Source organism: Canis lupus, chromosome 23 (genome assembly GCF_048164855.1).
Source record: "Canis lupus baileyi chromosome 23, mCanLup2.hap1, whole genome shotgun sequence".
NCBI classification, from domain to species: domain Eukaryota; kingdom Metazoa; phylum Chordata; class Mammalia; order Carnivora; family Canidae; genus Canis; species Canis lupus.
In genome coordinates this window covers 6,608,180-6,631,711 of record NC_132860.1, presented here as the reverse complement: position 1 = coordinate 6,631,711, position 23,532 = coordinate 6,608,180, and the positions used below count along the sequence as shown (strand labels likewise).

Below are 23,532 nucleotides of genomic sequence, written 5' to 3'. Positions count from 1 at the left end.
TTCCTCTCTGTAATCAACTCTAACTCCCAGATCTCTGATTATTCACTCCTTGGCTCACAAAAACCTCCTTCGGGTGCCTCTTATTTTATTTCCTTGCTGCTGCTAATCCCTTTTTCTGATCATTTGTATCTCCACAGATTGTAAATTTCTGGTAGACTCAGCTGTGCTTGATCATCCCTGCCACATCCCCCAACACCCTGCACAGTGCTTGGTGCATAATGGGCATTTGGTAATATCTGATGAGTGAACAAATTTATGAACATCCTGACCTGCTGTTTTAGAGACTCATTATAATGATGGATTATATTCATAAGCCTGCATCCTCTGAAGTCCCCAGCTCAGTCCCAAAAGCTAGATGGCAGGGAGGTTGGACCTCTTCGCAGTTTTTACCCTTTGAGAACCAGGTGGCATGCCAACAAGAGTTAATTTCACACTGATTCCTTTCCTTCTAAGGGACCAGCAGGATCTTCTAACTTTGGATACCTTAAGGGGGAAGGGGAAATTCACTCAGACAACTTGGTGTCCAAATTACCTTATAAAATTTAAAAGTATGTGTGTGAGTATATGCATAATCAAGGGTGAGAGGGGCACAACACCCACCTCTATGTTGTCCAGTAGAAAAAGCCTAGGTTTAGGAATCTAGAGAACTGATGTGGATGCTCTACAACCAACTCACCGCATGGTCTAAGACAAGTAATGGTTCATCCATAGGTCCCAGGTATGTTATTTATCAAAGTAGAACCGTAATACACATACTCTAATGAAACAACAGATGTGAAGTGTTTGGCAGAGAAAACAGGGCTCTAAGAGCTAACTTTTGTTTTAACCATCTGGCTTTTGGGGGTATCATGCATGATACAACCTTAGAGGAAACATTTGAATTCATTCATTCACTTAATTGACAAATATTTTGTGGATCATCTATTACGTGCCAGGCACTTTTCTTGGCATGGGAAATAAATATAATGTGAGCAAAACACACACTCCTCTGCCTTCATAGAACTTGTATTTTGGTGAGAGAAAATAATAGCAAATAAACAAATAACATATATGAACATAACAAATTCAGTGTTGTGAAGAAAACTAAGGCAGGAGAGAGAATGATAGGAGATGCAATTTTATAAAAGGTGGCCAGGTAAATACTCTCTACAGAGGTGACATTTACAGCAAGCTCTGAGTGAAGCAAGGAAGTGAGCTATGTGAATACCTAGAGGAGAAGCATCTGAGGCAAAGGAAACAGAGCATCAGCCCTGAGGTAGGAGAATGCATGTATGGGATCAAGGAAAATCAAGAATGTCATTGTAGCTGAAGTGAGTTAGCAAAATAGAGAGCAAAAGGAAATAGGGTATAGAGGGGTAGCCAGGGGGGTCATATTAGGCGATGTCTTGAAGGCCATGAAGAGCTTTTCAAAATAACTTTTTTACAATAGCTTTAAATTCTAGAAAAGATGCAAAGAGAGTATGAATAGCTTCCCATACACGCCCCACACCTGGTTTCCCTTATTATTAACATCATACATTAGTATGTGTGTTTGTCATAACTAATATACCAATATTAATATATTATTACTAACTAGAGTCCACATTTTTTTATATAACAATAATTTCTTCTGTATCAGAATCTTATTCAAGATACAACATTACATTTAGGCATTGTGTTTCCTTAGGATTCTTTTTGACCCTGTATGACCATTTTTGAGATTTTCTCTGTTGTTTTTTTTTTTTATGGTGATTTTGAGAGTTTAGGGAAGTATTGGCCACATATTTTATGGAATGTCCCTCCACTTCAGTTTGCTTTGTTTATAATGCGGTTATGGATTCTTGAGTGGAAAATCACAGAAGTAAAGTGCCCCTCTCCTCCTATCATATCATAGGTACATGTTATTAACACGACTTATCACTGATTTTGCTATAACCTTTCACCTAAGGTAATTTTGCCAAATTTCCATCACTATTTCCCCCGCCCCCATTTTCATATAGTACTCTTCCTTAGAAGGGCATAAATATCAGCATCCCAGACTTAAGGGGTGGGAAGTTATGTTCCATCTTCTTGGGGGGATAATATCTACATAACTTATTTGAAACTTGTCTGCATAGGAGAGTTGCCTATTCTTCTCTATTTATTCTTCATTCATTCATTTAATCAACCATGTATTTATATCAGTGTGGACTTGTGGATACTGATTTTATATTGTGCGTTATAATCCAATACTACATAATTTATCCATTGCTCAGCTTGTTTTAAGTGTAGCCATTGGGAGCTCTTTCAGTGGGTTCTCATGTCCCTTTGACCTAGCCCATTATTTTATCTGAGCTATAGAGAGACAGACTCACCGTAATGGAAGCCATTGAAGAGTTTTGGGAGTCCCACCTGCATTTTAGGAGTCCCATGGCTACAGTGTAGAAAATAAATCACATGGTGGCAAGCACAGAAGGAAGGAGTTTGTAGGGTAGCTCTTACTCTAGTGTGGGTGAGCCATGACGGTGGCTTGGAAAAAAAGGTGCAAGAGTAGAGATGGAATGGAATAGGATTTCAGATATAACTTGTACATTGAGTTACAGTATTTCCTGGTGGATTGAATGTGGAGTGTGACATAAAGAAGAGTCAAGGCCAGGGTTTTTGTTCTGAGTATTTGAATAACTGGTGATACTACTTACTCCTATGGTGAACGCTGGAGAGAGGGCAGTTTTGGAATTCCAATGCATACAGTATACATATATCAGATCCACACTAAATCAAGCTCTACTTAAAAGAGCAATTGCCTTGAAAACCTTGTTTTGACTGGGTTTTCTGAGGGAAAGTAGCAGCATGATTCAAACACAGGCTCTTGGGCCAAGAGAGGCAGATGGTAGCTGTTCCTCAGGCTTAGGCTTAAGGGAAGAGTTTCCATTTATTTTTCTGAATATAGTTCCCAGTATCTTAGTTTATAAATATTTCTCTCTGACTGTGAATCTGGGCCTGCTTTGTCTGTATACATTCAACTCTCGTAGCCTTGGGCGAAGCTAGTCATTTGGAAATCTGAGCGCTCACCATAAAAAGCAAATCGAGGCAGCCCTTAAAAAGGTAAAATTGTTCCTTCCAAGGAGTAAGAATACTGAAAATGAGACTTGATTTTGAGAGACTTGGGTTCTGGATGAAGATATTTATATAAGTTCTCTGAATGAGTCTATGAGTAATTCTATTAACCAGCAGATATCGGCTATGGGCCTATTGCGTGCTATCCTTTGCCTATGGTACCAGGGCAAGAGTTGAAGTTCACTGACCACCCAGGGGATTAGAGATACCGCGCAGGAGTCTAGCATAGGGTGGGATCCACTGGGTGTCCCATCAATGGGGTATATTGTCATACTCCGTATCATGTACTTTACTCCTCTGGACCATCGTACATGCTGCTTTCTCCATCCGGATGATACTTCTCTTCCATCTCTGCCACTTCCACTTATGCCACTATTAATGGTACAATTTGCATTACATTGACTCATTATTTTTACTTAATTCAACTTCGCTTTTGCAATAATGCTTGTAAAATCCAATTAAAAAACCTATTGTATTATTCAACTCATGAAAACCAGTATATACTAGTAACATAAAAATAATGTTTTTGTTTCAAATACAATAAAAAATCATTTCTCATAACACCATTAAAGTGTACACCATTCAAGACCTATTGGGTTATGTTTCACTATACACCTATTGTCAATAGATTGCCAAGTCTCAATTGCCAAATCCTGATTGCCTACCCTCCCTTTATCCATACCCTCTGCCCTGCATCTTTGTAGTGCTCTCCCACTGTGGACAAGGTGCACATCCCTGCCCTTTGGGATGTTAGCAGACAGACTGCAAGTGAATGGTTTCAATCCTGTATTTTGAGCCCATCAAGGAGAAAGACTGTGTTAAAAGTTTGCTCAGCTGGGGCCTAGCACTCAGGAGATGCTAGCAGAAGCTTGTTAAGTACCGACTGATGCTATTACCATGAATGTGATTGTCAGCAAAAGCTATTACAAGTTTCCACTCCAAGGTATTTCACTTGCCATTCCCTTTCCCTGGGAAACTTTCCCCTCAATACGCACAGAGCTCCCTCTCTGACCTTCTTCACTTTTCTGCTAAAATGCTATTTTAGCAGAGGCCTTCCCTGGGATAGGCAATCTATCCACATTATCACCACCCAGTCACTGTCATCCCTCTGCCTGTGATGCTTGTCCTGGGATACAGGGGCCCCTCCTGAACGGTCCTGAGCAGGGACTGCCAGTCCTTTGAAATCATGCATAAAATTGTGAATGGGATACAAATGTTCATTTTTCTCGTGAAAAATTCCATAGCTTTCAACCGTTTAACAGCACCAGGGCACCAAAAGAGGTTAAGGACCACTGTAAGTTCATGGAGTTTTGTTTTTGGTCAGAGAACTATGACCTTCTCACATGTTTATGTGCTCGGCATCTGTCTCCTCGCAGACGTGGTAGGCAAGGACATTACACTGGCCAATTAGTTCCTACTTTCTAAAGTTTTGGTTATTCAATTCTATAATTAACCATTACAAAATTGGGTGACCTTTATGGTAAACCTGCAGCGCAGCAGAGATCATTTCACCTGGGAGGTGCTTGTAACTTCCTTCAAGGTAGTGAAGCATCTTCCTACAAACTATGCATCCCAAGCAGAAAGAAACCCTATGGAGCAAACATCTTCCTCGGCCATTCATAAATATCCCACTTTGTGAGTTGCCTTTTGTGCAAAGAAAGTCACTGTCTTTGTAGCTATCAAAAACTGTGCTATGACTCATATTCCTCTCTGAATGTCTGCTCTCTGGGTTTATAGAACAAGTGGCTTGATTTACATTCTGGCTCTGGCTACTGAGTGCAAAGCTGAGAGAAGGCGCTTACCTTCTGTTGGTCTCCATTTCTCTTTTGAAGTTAGAATAAAAATAGTATTTACGGCATGGAATTATTCGGAGTTTTATGTGACTTAATGGCTATGAGGTGAATAGGCAGTTCATAGCATATATGAGCATTCAGTAAATGTCCAGTTATAATTGTTGCTAGTGGTTATACCTTCATTGAGTTTCTCAGCCTGCCAGGGAAAGGGATATATTCATAATTACCTTTCAAGATCCAACAAGATTGTGTGTGTGTGTGTGTGTATGCGTGTGTGTTTCCATTCGGGGTCATCACCAGAGCTTTTGATACAACTGCATTTATGACAGTGTCTAATCACAGTGTTTAAAGTCAGGAAGACGTTCCTATAATGATTTATGAAAGTTCTTCTTGGACTTTTACATACTGTTTGGTGCCAGGACTGCCATGAATAGCGTGATCATAGTACGCTGTATACGCATAATGTCATTCAGCACCGACGACTTTATGAAGTAGGGGTGACCTCATTTTGCAATAGAGAAAAATGAGACTCATAGAGGCTATAATTTTAAAAGATGGCACAACCAACAAACACCAGCCCCACCTTGACCTATTTCGTTCTCCAGTAGTACGTTGTCTCTTCAATACCGCCTATAATTCCACTACTCCAACACAGCAACCATTTCTCTATTTCTGTGCTCTTTCATCATGCATATCTTCTTATTTTGGCATAAATATAATTTCCTATCCTACTCCTCACCTAGTATTACATTATAAATAATATTATTAAAGTTGTTAACAATTTTCAACCTTCTTGGCCGACGAAACCACTGAATGACTTTCCCCTGGTTTTAGGTGCTAATGCAGTCTCCAATTTCTTTGCACTAACAGATGATACCAACATAAGCATGTTTCTACGTTTTCTACTTCCTTTGAAAAATTTCTTTGGAAAAATTAACACAAGATTAGTCACCTTAATTATATAAAATATTTTACAGTCGATTGATACTAATGAATTATTTTTTTAATGTTATATCAATCTATTCTATGACCAGTGGTGAATGTACAGGTTTCCCACCATTTTGTGACATTAAATATTATTATTCTTTGTTAAAATAATTTGTTAAAAGATTTTCTTTCTCTATTTATTTGGGAGAGAGTGAGAGAGCACAGATGCATGAGAGAGGGGAGTGCATGAGTCGGGGGAGGGGAAGGGCAGAGGGAGAGCCTGGCAAGGCAATGTGGGACTGTATCTCAGGACCCCAAGATCATGACCTGAGCCTAAGGCAGGTGCTGAACCTATTGAGCCACCCAGGTGCCCCTCAACTTGCATTTTTGATTGTTTATTAAGGATGTTTACACATTCTTATTTAATATTTATTTAACATTTCCACATTTTTGAATTATTTATGTGTGCTCATTATCCATCTATCCACTATAATCTTGACTTTTTTTTCCTTTATTGATTTGTATTTTTCCAACAAAACACTTTTTTTTCTGATTTGAGTTTGTGTAAACAATTCCATAAGTTGTTACTTCTGTTTTTCTTTTGCAAAATTTAAAAGATTATGTTACAAATTAAATTATTCCTATAGGAGGAAGAGGTACCTGTAATTATTTGGGGGGAATAATATTTTCCAGATAAAATATTTTACATGTACACATCAAAGAAGTTGTACTTGGTTATGGGGCATATTCTCTAAATGTGCCTCAATGAGTTCTCTTGTGCCATATTTTCCTCAAGTGGACTAGTTATTTATGAAATTCTCTGAAATTCATGAATAAAATGAAATATACTGGCACCTAACTGGTTTAAATATTGCTTGAAAAGGACATTAAAAAATTTTAAATCCATGGGTATTTTTAGAAAGTTATTCATTTATTGGATTGAATAAACAGCATTGAGTTACAAATTTCATGGTTAAGCATTCTTTTTCTAGAAGAGGAATGCTAATCTCTGAGTTATTATTCACATTGTTCTTTAAAAACCTGTGATTTTTCATTTCATCTCAAGCTAGACCCATCTCCCACGAATCTCTTTATAGATACTATATGACAGCTTCAAAGGTGTCATGGCAGCAATTAAGTATCTCATAACTTATAATAATACCAATCCTTTCCTAAAACCTTGGATTTGAATGTTAATTAAGCAATTAGAGGCACAGGGGACAACCACCAGATGATGCTTCCTCAGAGTTTAGTCAGCAGACAAAAATGATGAATTCTATTAAGATTGTGTTCAAAATTAAAAACAAATCTCAAGCAACCTCAAATAAAACCCAAAATAACAATTATAAAAGCAATCTGAGAAATAAGGGGCTATTTTGTTGTGGGGGGGGGAGCTTTTTTCATTTTAATGGCAAATTCCATTAATAAAACATGAACAGGAATTCTTCATCCAAGCTTTTCCCTTGTGAATCATTTTTGAACTGTTGATTTGAGCAAATCCTTCAAAATGGAGCACGATATTAAAACCAAATCCACAAGGTACAGATGGAAAGGCAAGCTTTTAGCATATGTTTGGATTTTATGGATGACCGGTTCATTCTGATGTGCCCTACCTATTAATGAATTTCCTCATCTTCATACAATCCAGACTAGATCAGCAAGTTCAAAGTATTCTTTTGCTGCAATTGCTCACCCTCCCTTTATCTACCCCCTCTCAACACTCCCCCTCCAACCCTAACCCAAGGAAGGGCCCTGGCACAATGATGTCACCATGTGGGGCTCCAGATCCCCATTTGCCAAGACTGTGGATAAAATCTTTCTTTAGAGGGGTGAAAGCAGTAAGAGAGCTACCTGAATAAAACTTAAATACGAATTTATAAAAGGTACCATGTTTTGAGATTAGCTGATTAGCTAACACTCAAATTTATGATTTTAGAAAGATAATGACTCCACCCAAGGTGATTTTGTTACTAACCCAAAGAGACTGAGATTTGAATTTTTTAAATTTTTTTAAATTATTATTTATTTATGATAGTCACAGAGAGAGAGAGAGAGAGAGGCAGAGACATAAGCAGGCTCCATGAACCGGGAGCCGGACATGGGATTCGATTCCAGATCTCCAGGATCGCGCCCTGGGCCAAAGGCAGGCGCTAAACTGCTGTGCCACCCAGGGATCCCTGAGATTTGAATTCTTAAATGGAGGTCATTCAGGTTCTCTTGGAGTTTTACTCTCCCCTCCCCCCGCCCCTCTTGGTTTTATTTTTCTCTTTTCCTTTCTTTTCTTTTTGGTACTTTTTAGGAAAGTTCAACTAACAGTCACTGGTTTCAAGCAACCCATTAAGCTTGACTACTTCTACAATGCTCGACTGTTTTTTAGGGGTCTAAATCTCCATGTAACTTAGCCACTCTTGGACTTTTGCCCTCTAGCTCACTGGAAACGTCAATGTCTTTCGGAACCAAACATTTGAACATTGATCGAACTTTGCATTTCCACAGATGAGGACCATGAAACTCAATATATGCAAACAAGGATAGCAGCAATAGGGGAGAGTGCCTAAAAACACGTATTGTGGTGATAAAATCAACTCCACCAGACTAAAACAGGACATAACAGAAATCAATGCGGAAAAAAAAAATGTCACAGTGCATCTCATGTAGTTAGGGTATGCACTGTATTGGGATTTCTTTTTTCATTTAGACATCTTAAGTAAACTTAAGATCCTGTCAAATTGGGATCCCAAGTGTGCATTGCTCTATATTGTACATAAGCATGTACAATAGTTCAGTTCAATAAACATTTAGGAAATGCCATATCCTAGACACTATGGTAGACACTGGGCACAGAGAGATGATAAGGCACAAGTTTGCTTATTGAGTGGATGAATCAATGGTAAGACACTTTGAATTGTGTAAGAAAGGATATGGGCTCTTGATGCACCTGAAGTGAGGACAAGGGGAGGCAAGAGGATTTCCATCGTCATTATCATCATCACCACAGACCACCCTCATAGAATACTTACTCTGAGCCAGACCTTAAAACCTGACATGTGTTAAGTCATTTAGTCCTCAAAAAGATCCTATGAGGTTGAATTACTCTCACTTTAGAGATGAGAAAAACGAGGTGTAAAGAGGTGAAATAATATGTTCCAGGTCTCATAGCTAATAGGGTAGAGCAGAGATCGGAGCCCAACAGTCTAGCTCCAAAGTCGACTCTTCATCACTATGTCATTCTTCTTCTCACTACAAGAGACAGAGAAAGTGTTGAGACAGTTTTCCAGTGTTTTATCTCCTCTCCCACCTCCCCAAGGCTGAGGACAGAAACCCCTCCACTTTCTTCCAGAGGAGCTGTGAATGCGAACTTAGCTGTCTTGATCACCAACACTTTCCACCCCACGCGGCCTTACTGCCAGCTCCATCTTGTGAATAATGAGGAGGAATTGGAAGCTTCCCTCATTCTCTGACTTCCCAGGAAGATGCTAATTTTGTGCTAGTTAGCTCCTATTTTATCTGATTGCTATATCTTTAGCATATCACTGTGTTTTGAAGTTGGCAAACTACCTGAAAACTTTCAGAAAAAAAAGAAAGAAGAAAAAAAGAAAGAAAGAAAGAAAGAAAGAAAGAAAGAAGAAAAAAGAAAGAAAGAAAGAAAGAAAGAAAGAAAGAAAGAAAGAAAGAAAGAAAGAAAGAAAGAGAAAGAGAACCAGCCATTGTCCATTATCTTTTCTTCTGTTTTGTGTTTTCTTTCCCTTCCCTGGAAACTTGCCTTCAAGATTCTAATGTTTGGAAAAATATTCAGAAAGAATGAAGAACAATGGAAATCCTACATACATGAACCAAGAAAATGAAGTGTGAGTTTGGGAGAATTGAGTGTTATTGCCTGGGAGTATTCCTCTGGGATGGGGCCTGGGCTTCTAAATCTACAGACGAATCATGCCTTCTTCTTTTCTCCTCATACACAGGTTTTCCTGAGTACTTGGCTCAGAAATCAAACAGCTGCTCCACTAATTGCTTTAGGCCTCTAGTGTTAGTTGTTAAAAATACCTCCCTGAAAGGAGTACTGCCCTCACTGGTTAGTACTGGGCACAGGAGTAGGCAAGACAATTTCTTGAGTTCTACGATTTGATGGCAATTAGAAAGCCAACACCCCAGCCCACACACAGCTAAGCTAAAACAAATCTCTGCCCTGCTACACCTACTTTTCTCTGTCTCTACTGGCACAGTGCTATGTCTGCTGGGGCCTCTTTGACTCTCTTTCCAGAAGCAATACCTCAATTTCTGAGTCAGTATTAGGGCGAGTAGAGTGACCAATAATAATTAAATTTGAGCATCTACACTGTGTCAATGGTGTGTTAAACACTACTCATCAAGTAAATATGATCTGCTTTCTTTTTGCAGATGAGAAAAATAAAGCAGGAAATAGTTAATAGCGTCAGAAGCAGGTAGGACTGAAAAATTAAGCTATCACTACGATGACCATACATCTTGGTTTACAAAGATTGCCCCCTGTGACACTCACTGTCTTCATATTATTCTTAATAACCCCCCTCTCCTGCACTCTCAAATGTTAGTCATATGATGACCCTGGTGATCATCCTTGTTTGAATTGGAATTCTGTGGCCCCAGTAATTCTGCTGGGTTCTAGTGTCCTTTTTAATCTCCCATCTAGAGTCTTATTTACTTCCAGTGAGGCAGGAAATCTAGTACAGAAATGGTATAGGGTCTAAATGTCCCCTTTAGACACCAAATTGCATTTTTTTCCTAATTCTGATTTGGGCCAACTTTGAAACTTGAGTTTTGACTAGGTTGCGCCTCCTGTCAGTTAGTTTAGTATTCAGACCTTCTGTAGGGCTAAGGACCTGTCTTTAAGTAGTTAGGATTCTAGCAGAGTTGATTAATACTGGCCAAACCCTGGACCAAAACTAGCTTCTTATTGCTTCTAAAAGATTGGGGAAATCTCCTATATGTACAAGACAAGGCCCTTGATGCTTTTGGTTACAGTCTGGTTGGTGTCAGCTCCTATGCCTGGATTAAAAAACCAAAAACAAAAATGGGAGGTAGGGTAAGGGTGAAGCTATACCAGCACCACCGGAGGAAAAATCTTTCTGCAGATCAATAGGGTCATGCAGGGTGTTGTGACTACCAGAGGTCCTGAGCCACATTAAACTAATCATAATATATATCTAAGTAAGAAATGCAACAGATCCATTCTATGGTTTGCTGGTCAAAACAATCCTGGGCAACTCTCTTCTCTTAAAGAGAAGAGCTCCTTGGTTGTTAAGATGATCAAGCCCATGACCTATGAGGAATTCTTTCATTCATTTATTCAACAACTATTTATTGAATGCCTATTATGTACGAGGTGGGGCATGTGCCAGTGTTGGGGATCCAGAGTTCTCTGCCCTATAGAGCATGGAGTCCACTGGGGGGCACAGACATTTACCGAACAGTCGCACAGATATAAAATTACTGACTGTAACAAAAGCAATGAAGATGTGCTGTGTGCTTTAAATAGGCGTAACTGGGGATCTGTGGGCAGTGTATGACACTGCTTCTCTGAAGAAGCAACAGTTGGGCTGAGCTCCGAGGACGAGTTAACAGTTAACTGGGTAAATGATGAGGGAACATGCAGGGCTGGGAAAGGGCATGCACTAAACTCTTGCATCAGGAAGGAGGAGCCCATTCCTGGACTAAAAGAAATGCGAACCCAGAGAAGTCTTATGCTTAATTTCAATAGCAGATGGCAATGGTGGGATGAAAGTGGGGTAGACTTGGGCAGTGTGAGAGCTTTCCAGATACCCTGTCTTCTAGAAGGGGAACTGGCCTGCTACAGTACCATTGGGTGGAGGTATAGAAAACTATTTTAGTTTAAAATAAAAAAGAACTTCCTGTGTCAATGTTTTGAAGGCAACCAGTTTCTGTCTTTGGAGCTGTGTAAGTGTAAGCTAGATCACACTTTGGATAGAATCTTGCAGAGATGTTAAAAGGGTATTGGAGATGTTGAATATTTAAGTCCATTTCAATGAAAGGACTTTGTGAATGACATACTTTCAATTAAAAACAAACGGGGGCGCCTGGATGGCTCAGTTGGTTGAGCATCTGACTCTTGATTTTAAGTCAGGTCATGATCTCAGGTTGTGAGATGGAGCCCGGGGTGGAGCTCCGTGCCAGACATGGAGGCTGCTTGGGATTCTCTCTCTCCTTCACCCTCTGCCCCTCCCTCTTTAAAACAAAACAACACAGAACAAAAGAAAACAAATAAGAGCAAAGCAAACTAGTCCTCCACAGAGGCAAAGTTCTGATGAAAGGATGCCATTACAAGTTGCCCAAGGAAAAAGCAAAGTTTTAGTGATTTCTTTCTGATGACATAATAGTAAGATTTTCAGAAGTCTCAGTCCTGGCTAAAGTTAGTTATAATGTCCTGGAAGTACAGCATTTACATTTTAAGAAAGTTGTTTTTTATCTTGTTTTCCTGTTCCTCACCACACCCCCACCCACCCCTAGAGATGTCAAAATGTTGAAAATGCTGACTCCCTATTGCTGATTGTGGCTAGTGAAGTAACCTGAATGCAGCTGAAGTGTGAAGAGTGAGAAAACAAGAGTATGAGCAGATAGTACCAATTTTTTACCTCCAAAATTGTAAACTTTGACTCAACTGTTGAATAAAAACTATAAATGGACAAAGGTGCTTGTAAGGCAGCTATCTTCTGATAAACCCATTCTTTTCTTCTAATTCCTTCTGGTTTTGTATTTTTGAATTATCTGGAATTTCTATATTTTCTTTGTGTACAGCGTACTGTATAGTCGTCATTGCTAGATGGCCCACTCAGTCATTTTTGTATAAGAGAGTTCTTTCTCTTGCAAAACAACAAGGAAAAGAAGTAATATTCTTCATATCTGTTTCTTATCGTAAACTAGAATTGATATGAAGTACCTTAATCAGTGGTTTTGGACAATTATGAAGAACCCTTTTTTTTAAGGCAGACATACTTTGGTTAACTCTATGCAAAAGCCCTGTGTGCCTTTTATAGACTCTCATAAAAATGTCTTCAAGCCAGACATTGAGTTTTACAGAAATAACACTTTCTAGTTGTCTCTCAACCACACACACCTGAAACACACACACACGGACGCACACACACACACACACACACACACAGTAGGCTGAGGATGTCCCTAGTTTATCATGTCCTTTTTTATGGATAAGCCATTCACCTCAAAATGACTATGGGATTTTTTTTCCCTGACTCTCATATCATAGAAGTCATTGGTCTAGATTTTTTTGAAGGACAAAGAAAGTGCCATCATCCCCCTTTAATGCCAATGTTTCTCATTTTCATGTGTTTTTCCTATGTATCTTTTACCAGGAGAGCATCTTTAAATTTTCAGATACCTTGGAATTCTCTAAGCCTTGTTGGTAAACATGCCACAGCATCTAAAGCCCCTAAGAGGGCCTTCCAGTAACTTGAATCTTTTCTATAAGCCAGTATTTGCTTCAAGCTCCAGATAAAAGGTAAGCTTTCCTTTAATTAGAAAAAATCTTTCTAAAAACTGCCTATTGTATTTCCAGGAATGTGGTAGGTACTGAAGTTATAATGATGAATGCAATTTTGTTGTTTTGAGGTGGCTTACAGTAAGGAGAACCTGGCAAAGAAGTAATGATATACAGTGATAAACGCTAATAGAAGTATGAACATTTTGCATGTCAGGATTCTCAATCCTTTTTGGGTCATGGACCCTTCCGAGAACATAATGGTCTGAATTAGTTATCTGCTTTATACAATAAATATTTGCCTGAATGCTTAGCAGGTTAAAATAACATTATCTCATGCATTTACTAAAGGTCAAGAATTTGGAAGTAGCTTAGCTGGACAGTTCTGGTTTAATGGTATGTCATGACTTTGCAGTCCAGCTTTCTGTTGGGGCTGCTGCCAGCTGAAAGTCTGACTGGGGCTGGAGGCTCTACTTTCAATATGGCTCATTTCACACTATGGCTATTGGAAGGAGACCTCTAGGAGTTCTCTATAGGCCATGTCAGAAAAACTCCATTCCCAGCCATACGAGCCTCTTTATTGGATTGATCATGACATGGCCGTTGGCTCTTCTCAGAGCAAGTGATCCACGAAAGAGGCAGAAAAGAAAGCCACGATGTTTCTTGTGACCTAGCATCAGAAGTGACATACCATCACTCATGCAGTATCCTACTGGTCTGTAGACCAAGCTTAACAAAAATTGGAAGAAGACTACAAAAAGACCTGAGTACCAGGAGGCAGAGAGTTTGGGGGCCATCTTCAGAGGTGACTATCACATTCTCTGTGAACCTCTTCCCAGAAAATACACCATAAACTTTGAACTAAGAAATGCTATACTAATAGGGGGCCAAATATATCACTGTGCCTAGAGAAGCCAGAAAGCTTTTGCAAAAGGTATGAGTTTAATTACAGCCTTACAGAGTGATAATTTTATCAGTGGGTAAGATAGAGAGGCAGGTGGTTATACAAATAGATTAAGCAGGAAAAGCATAGTTACATGACAAAATTCACCCCGTATTTGGGAAATCATAAGAGAGCCAATATGGCTGAAGCATAGGAAAAATGAGAGACAGAAGCCTGGGTCAGATCACAGAAGACCTTGAAAGCTATGCCAGTGAGGATGACTTTTATTGTTCATTGTGGAGAACCTGTGAAGTCATGTAAGGACCTGATTTTAAAACCCAATTTATATCTTAGAAATATTTTTTTGTCCATTAACTACAGATGGAAAGCTGAGAACTCAGTTGGGAAGCTATCACACCGGTATGGAGACAAGACACAATAATGACATGAGCTGGGCATGAACCGAGGGAATGGAATGGAGAGTTCACTTCCAAGGGTGTGTTTGGAGATAAAATGTATAGGAATTGGTAACCAACGGATGTGAGAGATTAAAGAAAATAAGACATGAATGAAGCTTATGAGCTTTCACTCTGGAAAACTGTCAAAAAAAGGCTATATCTGGGGAGGTGATAAAGCATAAATATGAGTTTGGGATATCTGATAATTATTTTTCAATATGTATGTCCTGGAAAACCACACACATGAAAACTTCAAAAAATCAGTTTCCACAGATGAGTAGGTTTAGAAAATACTATGAATCTTATGCCATTGGAGATTTACAATGCGCATCGATGTATTAAAGATCAAAGTTTTCTGGTTTTTTTTTTTCCAAAAGAGACCCATATATTTTCAGGGTAACAGTTCCCAAAAATATTTGACAATAGAACCTTTTGCTCAACCTCCATGAACATTGCAAACCTAGCATTCTGGGTAACAATTGACACTTCATAACAACTTACAAGTTGCTCAACCCATCAGTAAATACCCAACAAAAACTGCCGAAAATGGCATTGCAACAAGGTAGTCACCAATTTCTTGAGCCTCACATGAGACACAGCAAAGTCTTTAAGAGCCAATACTTCTTGGAATTTATAAAAAAAAAAAAATCAAAATGAGCTTCATTCTTTTGGCTCTTTCGGCATTTGTAGTTCCTTCTATCAGAGCTAATACATAATAAGGTCTTTTAAACTACGCCAAGAAAATTTGTACCCTGGGGAATAAAAATGTTTCCTAGCTGAAAAATTTACCAACTTTTTAGCCTAATACAAGAGTTACCTGTTGCTATAGAACAAATGTTTGCCCCTCCCCCAAAGCACTGTCCTATGTCGAGATTTTGAAATGAAAAAGACATCAGGGACCAGATGATAAGTGGTGTGTCAGCCAATATTTCTTAAGTGAGTGCTGCTTATAAGAACCTGACAACAGGCTGACATCACATGATCTTCCCTGGATTCTGAATCCCCATTTGGAAAGTGAGGAGAATTTTTAGTAAAGCTCACTGCGGAGCTGGAAATCCTCGATGGTTCCTGAAGCTGAACAGAAGGGGTTTCTGCACTTATAAACGCAGACACTGAAAATCACCCAAGGAGACATAATTTGCTTCCAACATATTGTGTTTTTTCGGCTTCAAATTTCCAAGTGGGACCCCGAATTGACCAGCATGTTAGCTGGAGAAGGAAGAGTACAGCAGTTGAGACCAAGACTTAAGTGGGGTGAATCCTAATTCTGCTCTTTATCACCATGAAACTAACGAAGTTACGTAAACTTGTTTTCCTTGTTCCCTCGGCTCTAATAATGCCTAGATCTAGGGTTTTGTGAAAATTCAAAGGCTAACTCACAGAAGCCTGAATTAAGAGGAGCTATGATTGTCAGCGCAAAGGCAATGTCTGCATATAACCTGGATGGCCCTGATACAGAAAACATTGATAGATTTCACAGGGGTGACAAAATAATGACAATACCTTAGATTTGAATAGTGTTTGAGAGCATATGAGTGAGCGATCCCACATCTCTAAGCCCATTCGATAATAAAGCACACTTCTCAATAGAATCGTGTTAGCAGAGCTGCGTCCAGCGGCTGGTGGGAAGCGGAGAAGCACAGCGAGCCAGGCAAGCCCAGCACCGACAGCCATTAGTGAGAAATAACAGATGGTGTCTCATTTTTTGCTATAGGCAAAGATCCAAATGACATGACTAAATAGAAAGACAGCCCCATAGGACTGCATTTGGGCTCCTACTGAGCACGGAGCCTGAAAGGCAGGGACATTTTTAATAACCTTTCTTTGACAAGCTTAAAGCCATTTAATGTCTAAACCTGTCATACACATCCAGCCAGGAGAACAGACCTCCAGAGAAAACCCCAGAGCACAGTCTCACCTCCCTGTGAAAAAATAAAAAATGCACGCACACTTTACAAAAAAAAAAAAAAATTAGACAGCAAGGTCACAAAATGCTAACTTTCCATTTAAATAAAAACAGTCATTGCCCTTCTCACGGCAACCTTCTAGACTTGCTTTCCATTCTGCCCTGGATGAAAAGTTGAGTTTCCATCCAGTCATTATTTAAATAAAACAATAGAGGACTCATGGCAGCTTTGGCTGAAATCTTAGTTCAGTCTAATTAGAAGGAAATGCATTATAAATTATTATGTGTTGAAAGTCTGCACCAGGAAAAAGAAAGAAAATGAACTCATAATTCTTTATATATTGGATTTCACTTTTTCATCAATCCCAATGAAACAACAAGTAATTGCTTCTTTTTTAACAGCTTCTGAAGTAAATGGCAAAAAAAAAATCGGTAATCAACATGATTAAAAACTTTATTATTTTGTCTATTGCTATAATATTCAGTAGCGGTGCACCAGTGCTTCTGCAAAAACATTCACTATAGAAAATTTATCTAATAAATTGTATTTGTTTTGCAACGCATCAGCTAGTAGGAGCATTCGTGTGGACATGAATTTGATTTTCCCTGGAGTCCATGGCTTCATTTTGCCCCAGCTGTTTCATTTTCTTCTCATCACCAAATCATTTTATTATAACAACTTCCCAGGCCTTACTCTCCTATAGTTTTATGTGGCTGCAAACACAGAAGAGCTGCCTGAATTCTGAGTAGTTGGTTGAAGGTTTACGTTTAAATTCTGCCTTAAATGTACATTTGTCTGGAGGAGGAAGGCTGATAGGGAAAAAAAAATAGCTAGAAACGTACATTTTATCATTACTTAACTATACCACGTGAACACTTACTTACAAGATCTGCAATGAGGAAAAAAATCACTTTAGTGAAAACAGGAATAATATCATCTGTTCTACAGTTTAACGAATTAAACTCAAATAAAAGAGGCTTACTTATTGCTGCCTGTAGACAGACCTGGCGTTACTATCCATATCTCCCTGATAAATCTCTCATGCCAAAAGCAGTATTTCAAGCTTGAGATGTGTGTTTACTTGCCAATTCGGTAACACTGTTAAGTCCATGAAAGAGGCCCTTTTCCTTGTTTGCCACCGTATTTCCATGCCATGCATGTAGGGTAGGTTTTTAAGGACTATTTGTTGAATATGTAATGTAATTAGCAGCACAAGGATGGATAGGACTCCCAAAGCGCAGTGAAACAGAAGCAAGCTGGAACACATTTCACCCTGACCACGCCAGAGGAAGTTAGCAGGTGAAAACTGTGGGTCCCAGTGATGGAAGGGAAAAATGTTCAAGCTCATTCCTTCATCAGGGCCATTTCCTAAACCCCTAGCCTTTGCCTTCTCTCCTCCATCCCTCCTTTTCAAAGGACGTCTACGCTCTTCCGCAGCTCCACATAACCTCGCATGTCCATGGGTATCTGGATGCTTCACCTCTGATGGCCACTCTTCTCACTCTGGTGAACCAAAGACTCGTTGCATTCCTGTCCCCTCTTTCTGCAGCGAGCTCTCTCTCCTGACCATCACGCTTACGTTGCTGCTTCTGGTGGAGGCCACCTAGCAAATCCTCAGAAAATGAGTCCAGACACAAGGCCGCGATTGGAGATGGTTGGAATCACAATTTTCAACTTTATGATGGTGCAAAAGCCAATGCACTCGGTAGTAGCCGTTCTTTGAATTTTGGATTTTGGCCCCTTGCTGGTCTAGAGGGTATGCGTGTGGTAGGCCGCAGCCTGTGCTGCTGGGCAGGGCGGCCAGCGCAGCTCCCCGTCTGCCACATGGTCACAGGGATAGACAATGACACATTTAGAATCATTCCGGACCCATTCAACCAATCTCTCTCACTTTCAGTTCGGTATTCGATGGATTACCTGAGCTACTCAGCACTTTATTATAAAATAGGCTTTGTGTTAGAGGATTTCGCCCAACTGTGGGTCAACAGCTGAGTGTTCTGAGCCCGCTTAAGGGAGGCGAGGCTCAGCTGTGACGTGCCTTGCTCAGGGTGTTAAGTGCATTTTCAACTTGTAATATTTTCAACTGATGATGGATTTATCTGGACATAACCCCGTTGTAAGCTGAGGAAGCTCTGTAGCGAGCAAATGGGTGTATTGCTTTTATAGTCAGAAATTCTAATGTTACTGGTTTTTTTTTTTTTTTTTTTTTTACAAAAAATTCATTCGCATTGTGAATCTTGACAAAACCATTGTTAAAGAGCTTGCAGCCAATATGGGCTATGAACACCTGGTTTATTTCTCTGTACAAGAACATAAATATCTCAACATTAACAACATGAACTTCAAACATGTCGTTCCAGGAAAATACAAATGACACATCCCATTTCAAGGGTTTGAAGACATACGTGACCTCTCAGTGCTAAATGCCTGGAGGATAGGGGCACCTGGGTGGCGCCGTTGATTTGTGGCTGAGTCTAGACCCTCAAGTGGCTGAGTCTTGATTTCGCTTCAGGTCATGATCTCAGGGTGGTGAGATCAAGCCCTACCTGGGGCTCCCCACTGGGCATAGAGCCTGCTTAAGATTCCCTCCCTCTCCCTTGGCCCCCCATTCCTCTCTAAAAATATAAAGCATTAAAAAAAAAAAAAAAACCCTTGAGGGTTGTCTTCTCCATATCAGTATAACTGCTCAGCACTGAGAAAGAATTATTTTACTTAAAATAATGTAAAAATAATAGGCATAAAAATAAATGTTTTTTTCCTTGTTCCTTCTCTGATGTTCAAAATCCTAGTTTCTCTCTAGGCTACCTTTAATTCTTTATATAAAAATATTCTTCTTCTTAAGAATCCTATAGCATCTAAATAGATTGTTTTTCATGGTTTAACCGGCAATGCTTTCTCTCAAACTGGATTTTAAGTTCCCCGAGGGCAGACAAGGCCTATGTGTGTTCATCTTTATATCTCTAGGTTTAGCACAATAGCCAGTCAAGAGTATTTTAAAAGGTGTGTTTATTGAGAGTCAAACAAAAACCAGTCCGTTGTTTTTCCCAGTCTGTGGAGGGACTCGAGGACTAATATGTGTACAGCAAGCTCCTCCAATGTTTGCTTAAAATACATCGGGCTTATAGATCAATTTTCCATATAGACAATTTCTCCAATCAACATAACAACATTGTTATTACTGATAAAACATCATTGGGGTGGGTACATATATTAAATCATCACAGTGTACTCTTTAAATATCTTACAATTCCATTTGTCAATTATATGTCAATAAAGCTGGGGAAAGAATTTAATAAAAGAAGGCTGGTTTTAAAAGGAAAAAAAATGGCTTTATTCATGAAAGATAGTATTTATCATCTGACTCTTGCCTAAAGCTCCTCTGGAGAAGTGCTCAAATCCATCCTATAAGCCTGGATTAAAGCTTAAGTGATATCTGAATATAATAATGCAAAAAATCACTTGTAATAAAACCTCGTGTATATATGTGTGTTTTCTTATCATTACAAAGCTAATTCATGTCTATTCTTCAGCATAACCCTTTAAATTCTTTTATTTAATCAAGTAAATATTTGAGGCTTCACTGTGCCAGGTATTGTACCAAGTGTTGTAGATACAAGGATAATCACAAAGAAAAATGTCGGTCCTCACAGAATTCATGACTCATTGGGGGAAGCAGAGGGGGTGTGGATTAGTTAACAAATATTTATGAAGCAGCAAATTAAGTGCTATAGATTTGGAATTACACAATGCTAAAGGAGTATATTTAAGAGTCTTTAATCCAAAAAAAAAAAAAAAACAAGAATATCTATCTATACTCATTTTCTATTGAAAAAATTTGTGTGGTTATTTTCTGTTACCGGTTTGTTTGAGCTCATTTTAAAACTGTTCCGGCATTAAGGATACCTTCCCTTTCGTCCCTTGGGATCTTTTAAATGGGAGTATTCAAGCTTGTATTAATGATTAAATAAAATAACACATATAAAGCACTGAGAAGAGTACCCAAAACAGGGTAAAAGTTCTTACTGGCTTTTGATGTGCCACACAGTCTCCTAGGTACAGTAATAATGGCAATTAGTTGAGTCCATACAACAGCCCGATAAGTTGAATGTTATCATTATCATTCCCATTTTAAAGATTAGAACACTGAGGCTCAGAGTTCAAGTAACTGGTCTCAGATCACCAGAGACTAGCTGTGGTGCAGTCAAGACCTGAACCTTGGTCAGCCTGAATTAATCAAGTACATGCCTGCCTTTTCTGTTGCACTGTGCGACCCTCAAGATCTCCTTGGCAACCCAGATATTCCTAGATACTCACTTTTATTTCTGTCTGGATGTTTCAAGGGCCTGTAAATCTGATCGCTATACTTGCCATGCTTCCCTTTGCTGCATATCTCCCTTGATACCTCGATCCTTGCCTGTACTCTCTCTACCTCCACTATCTTTCCTCCAGCGACCCTAGTACACCTTCTTATCACTGTAACCCCTTTCCCCTGACTAATGTTAGGACACAAAGTTTGATCGGGGTACTGGAGGGACCTACAAGAACAGTGCAGATGCAACTTTTTGGATTCAGATCAGTATAAATTCAAATCTCATGCCTTGAGTGTCTTTCTGAAATTCTCCTTCTTTGGGGTCTTTTGGGCTCTGCAAAATGAGGATAATATAATCATTGTGAGAATTAAATTAGGTAATGTTTCTAAGTGCCTGGCATGTGACTGGTACATAGTTAAGGGTTCAATAAATGGCACACCCGGTGAAGATCATCATTCAGATATTTTTAATGGAATAGAATAAGCTTCTTCATAGTGAAAAAGTATTCAATGAAAATAGTATTACCTCACCGTTACCACAATACAGATAAGACAGTGACAAGATTTGCTGAAGGCCCATGCCACCAATTACAGATCTCTTGCGTCACATTTTCATAACTCTGAATTTGGCTGACATTAGTAGTCAGCAATAGATAACAAGCCATTTTCCAAACTTGTGGAGAGGTTAGCAAATAGGGTAGCTAGCCTCCTAAGCCTCTAGTGAGGCTTACTTCCCTGTGTTCACACCTTTCTGTAGTTCTGCTCCGCATAAATCAAGGCTGGCATGTGTGATCCATGGGATACAACAACTGTAAGGTGAGGGACTTTCAAGGCTAGGTCGTATAAAGAATAGCTCCTGCCTTGGGATTCTGTCTGTTGGAATTCCACTCTGCTGACACGTTGTTATGAGGACACTGACGAGTCCCGCAGAGATCCTGCAAAGGATACACAGTGACCTCCTGCCAACAGCCCGCGCTAACCGGCCAAGCACTGGATAACCCACCTCGGAAGTGGATCTCCCAGCTACCAAATCTTTAGATCCTGCAGCCCCAGCTGACATCTGACTATAATCTCATGGCAGACCCTTACCCAGACCTGACCAATTGAGCTGCTCCCAAATTTGTCACCCACAGAAACTGCAAGATAAATAAATGATTATTGTTGCTTTCAGGTACTTATGAGGCTGACGTGTTATTCCATCATAGATAACCAATGCAGACGAGGGGGACTTAACCCAGCCACGGTCTCTCATCTCAGCCTTTGCGTTCCTTATTATTTTCTGCTGGAAGCAACCCCATTTCTTGAGGGATCTTTGACCTTTTATACTTATTTCATGTTAAGGGTCTCTCTCTGGACATAGAATATTTCTAATTAATATCATCACCAGCTGTCTGCTGCATCTTGCTGCTAATACTTAATTCTAAGTCGCTGTTATTTTTACTCCTGTGTTTTTATACTGATTTAGGTGAGTTAAATTTTTAACATCATACTCTACCCATATCCTTTTCACGACTTAGCCTTTCTTGGGCCATGTTAATGCGGAACATATATCCCACCAGCCATCATTCTGCTCAAAGTGGCTCTTACGAGCACATTGAAGTAGTTGAAGGAGGGGGATATATTACTCCAGGGCTTTCATGTGTTTGATTTGTGGTTATCCTTCCATTCTATAGGGTCATGAGTTCTCCAGCATGGGCCAGATAGAACTCTGTGCTTCTTTATTGGCTTCAATTATTTCCTGTTTGTTTTGGATCATATCAAAACTCTTCTTAGATTGTGCAGCAATTTTCCACATACTCCTTGTATGTCTAGGATGTTCAAAGGCTAAAGGTTCCTGGAAAGGCCAATTAAGATGCCTTAGGAGTTCTTTAATCACTAAATTTTAGCTGATTGGTCATAAATAGTAGGCTACAGAGAAAAAAGCCACAGGAGACATATGATCAGAGTCCTGTGTGACTCTGTGCAGGCTGTTTACCCTCTCTCAGCTTCAAATCCTCATCAGTAAAATAATACCTGCCATCCAAATTTGTAATGGGGACAAGATTTAAAATTAGTTCCGGATAGTTTACAAGTGGCAACGATTATTAAGGGGACTCTTCCCATAACTCAAAGAATTGCACATTTCCCCTTAATTGTCCCTCCACATGCAAATGTTTTACCTTTTATTCTTTTTAGAGAGATCAAAGTCTTTTAGAACATAGGAGGCTTAGATTGTTTCAATTAAAAAGTTCAGGAATCCCAGGTAAGCCACCTGTAGTGGTCCTAATTTGAGGTTTCTATAAATTACTAAGGGTTATTTGCAGGTTATCAGATACTTGAAAAGATCGGTCAAATCTTGTAATATATCCATCAGCTAAATGCTCTACGTTTGTCAGTAGAGCTTCCTGGTTAAGAGCATGTATTTCGAAATTTGACTTGCTAGCTTCAAATTCCAGTTTAGCCGTGTACAAGCTTCAAGATAAGGTGCTTACCCTCTCTGAACCTCAACTATATGTGGTGTGTGTGTGTGTGTGTGTGTGTGTGTGTGAAATGAAGATATTAATACTACCTGCCTCAGAATTTATAAAGGCATTAAATATGGGAAGACATATTGAACACTTGGCACATTTTCTGTCCTAAAGAAAAACTCGGTTAAATCCCAAGAGATGTGTTGCTATGAGGGCAATAGGCCATTATGTCACCTTAACAATT

General features: G+C 39.4%; 1 long non-coding RNA gene across 2 annotated transcripts in view; it reads left to right on the top strand.

Annotated features, from left to right (window-relative positions):
• The window catches only part of LOC140614660 (uncharacterized), a 103,164-nt gene extending 83,149 nt beyond the window's left edge, over window positions 1-20,015 (top strand). For both annotated transcript variants that reach the window (XR_012015458.1, XR_012015457.1), the window contains 2 exons: window positions 13,160-13,305; window positions 14,549-20,015. This is a non-coding gene — a long non-coding RNA (uncharacterized lncRNA). The remainder of the gene's footprint in view (window positions 1-13,159; window positions 13,306-14,548) is intronic.
• Window positions 20,016-23,532: the final 3,517 nt, after the last annotated feature.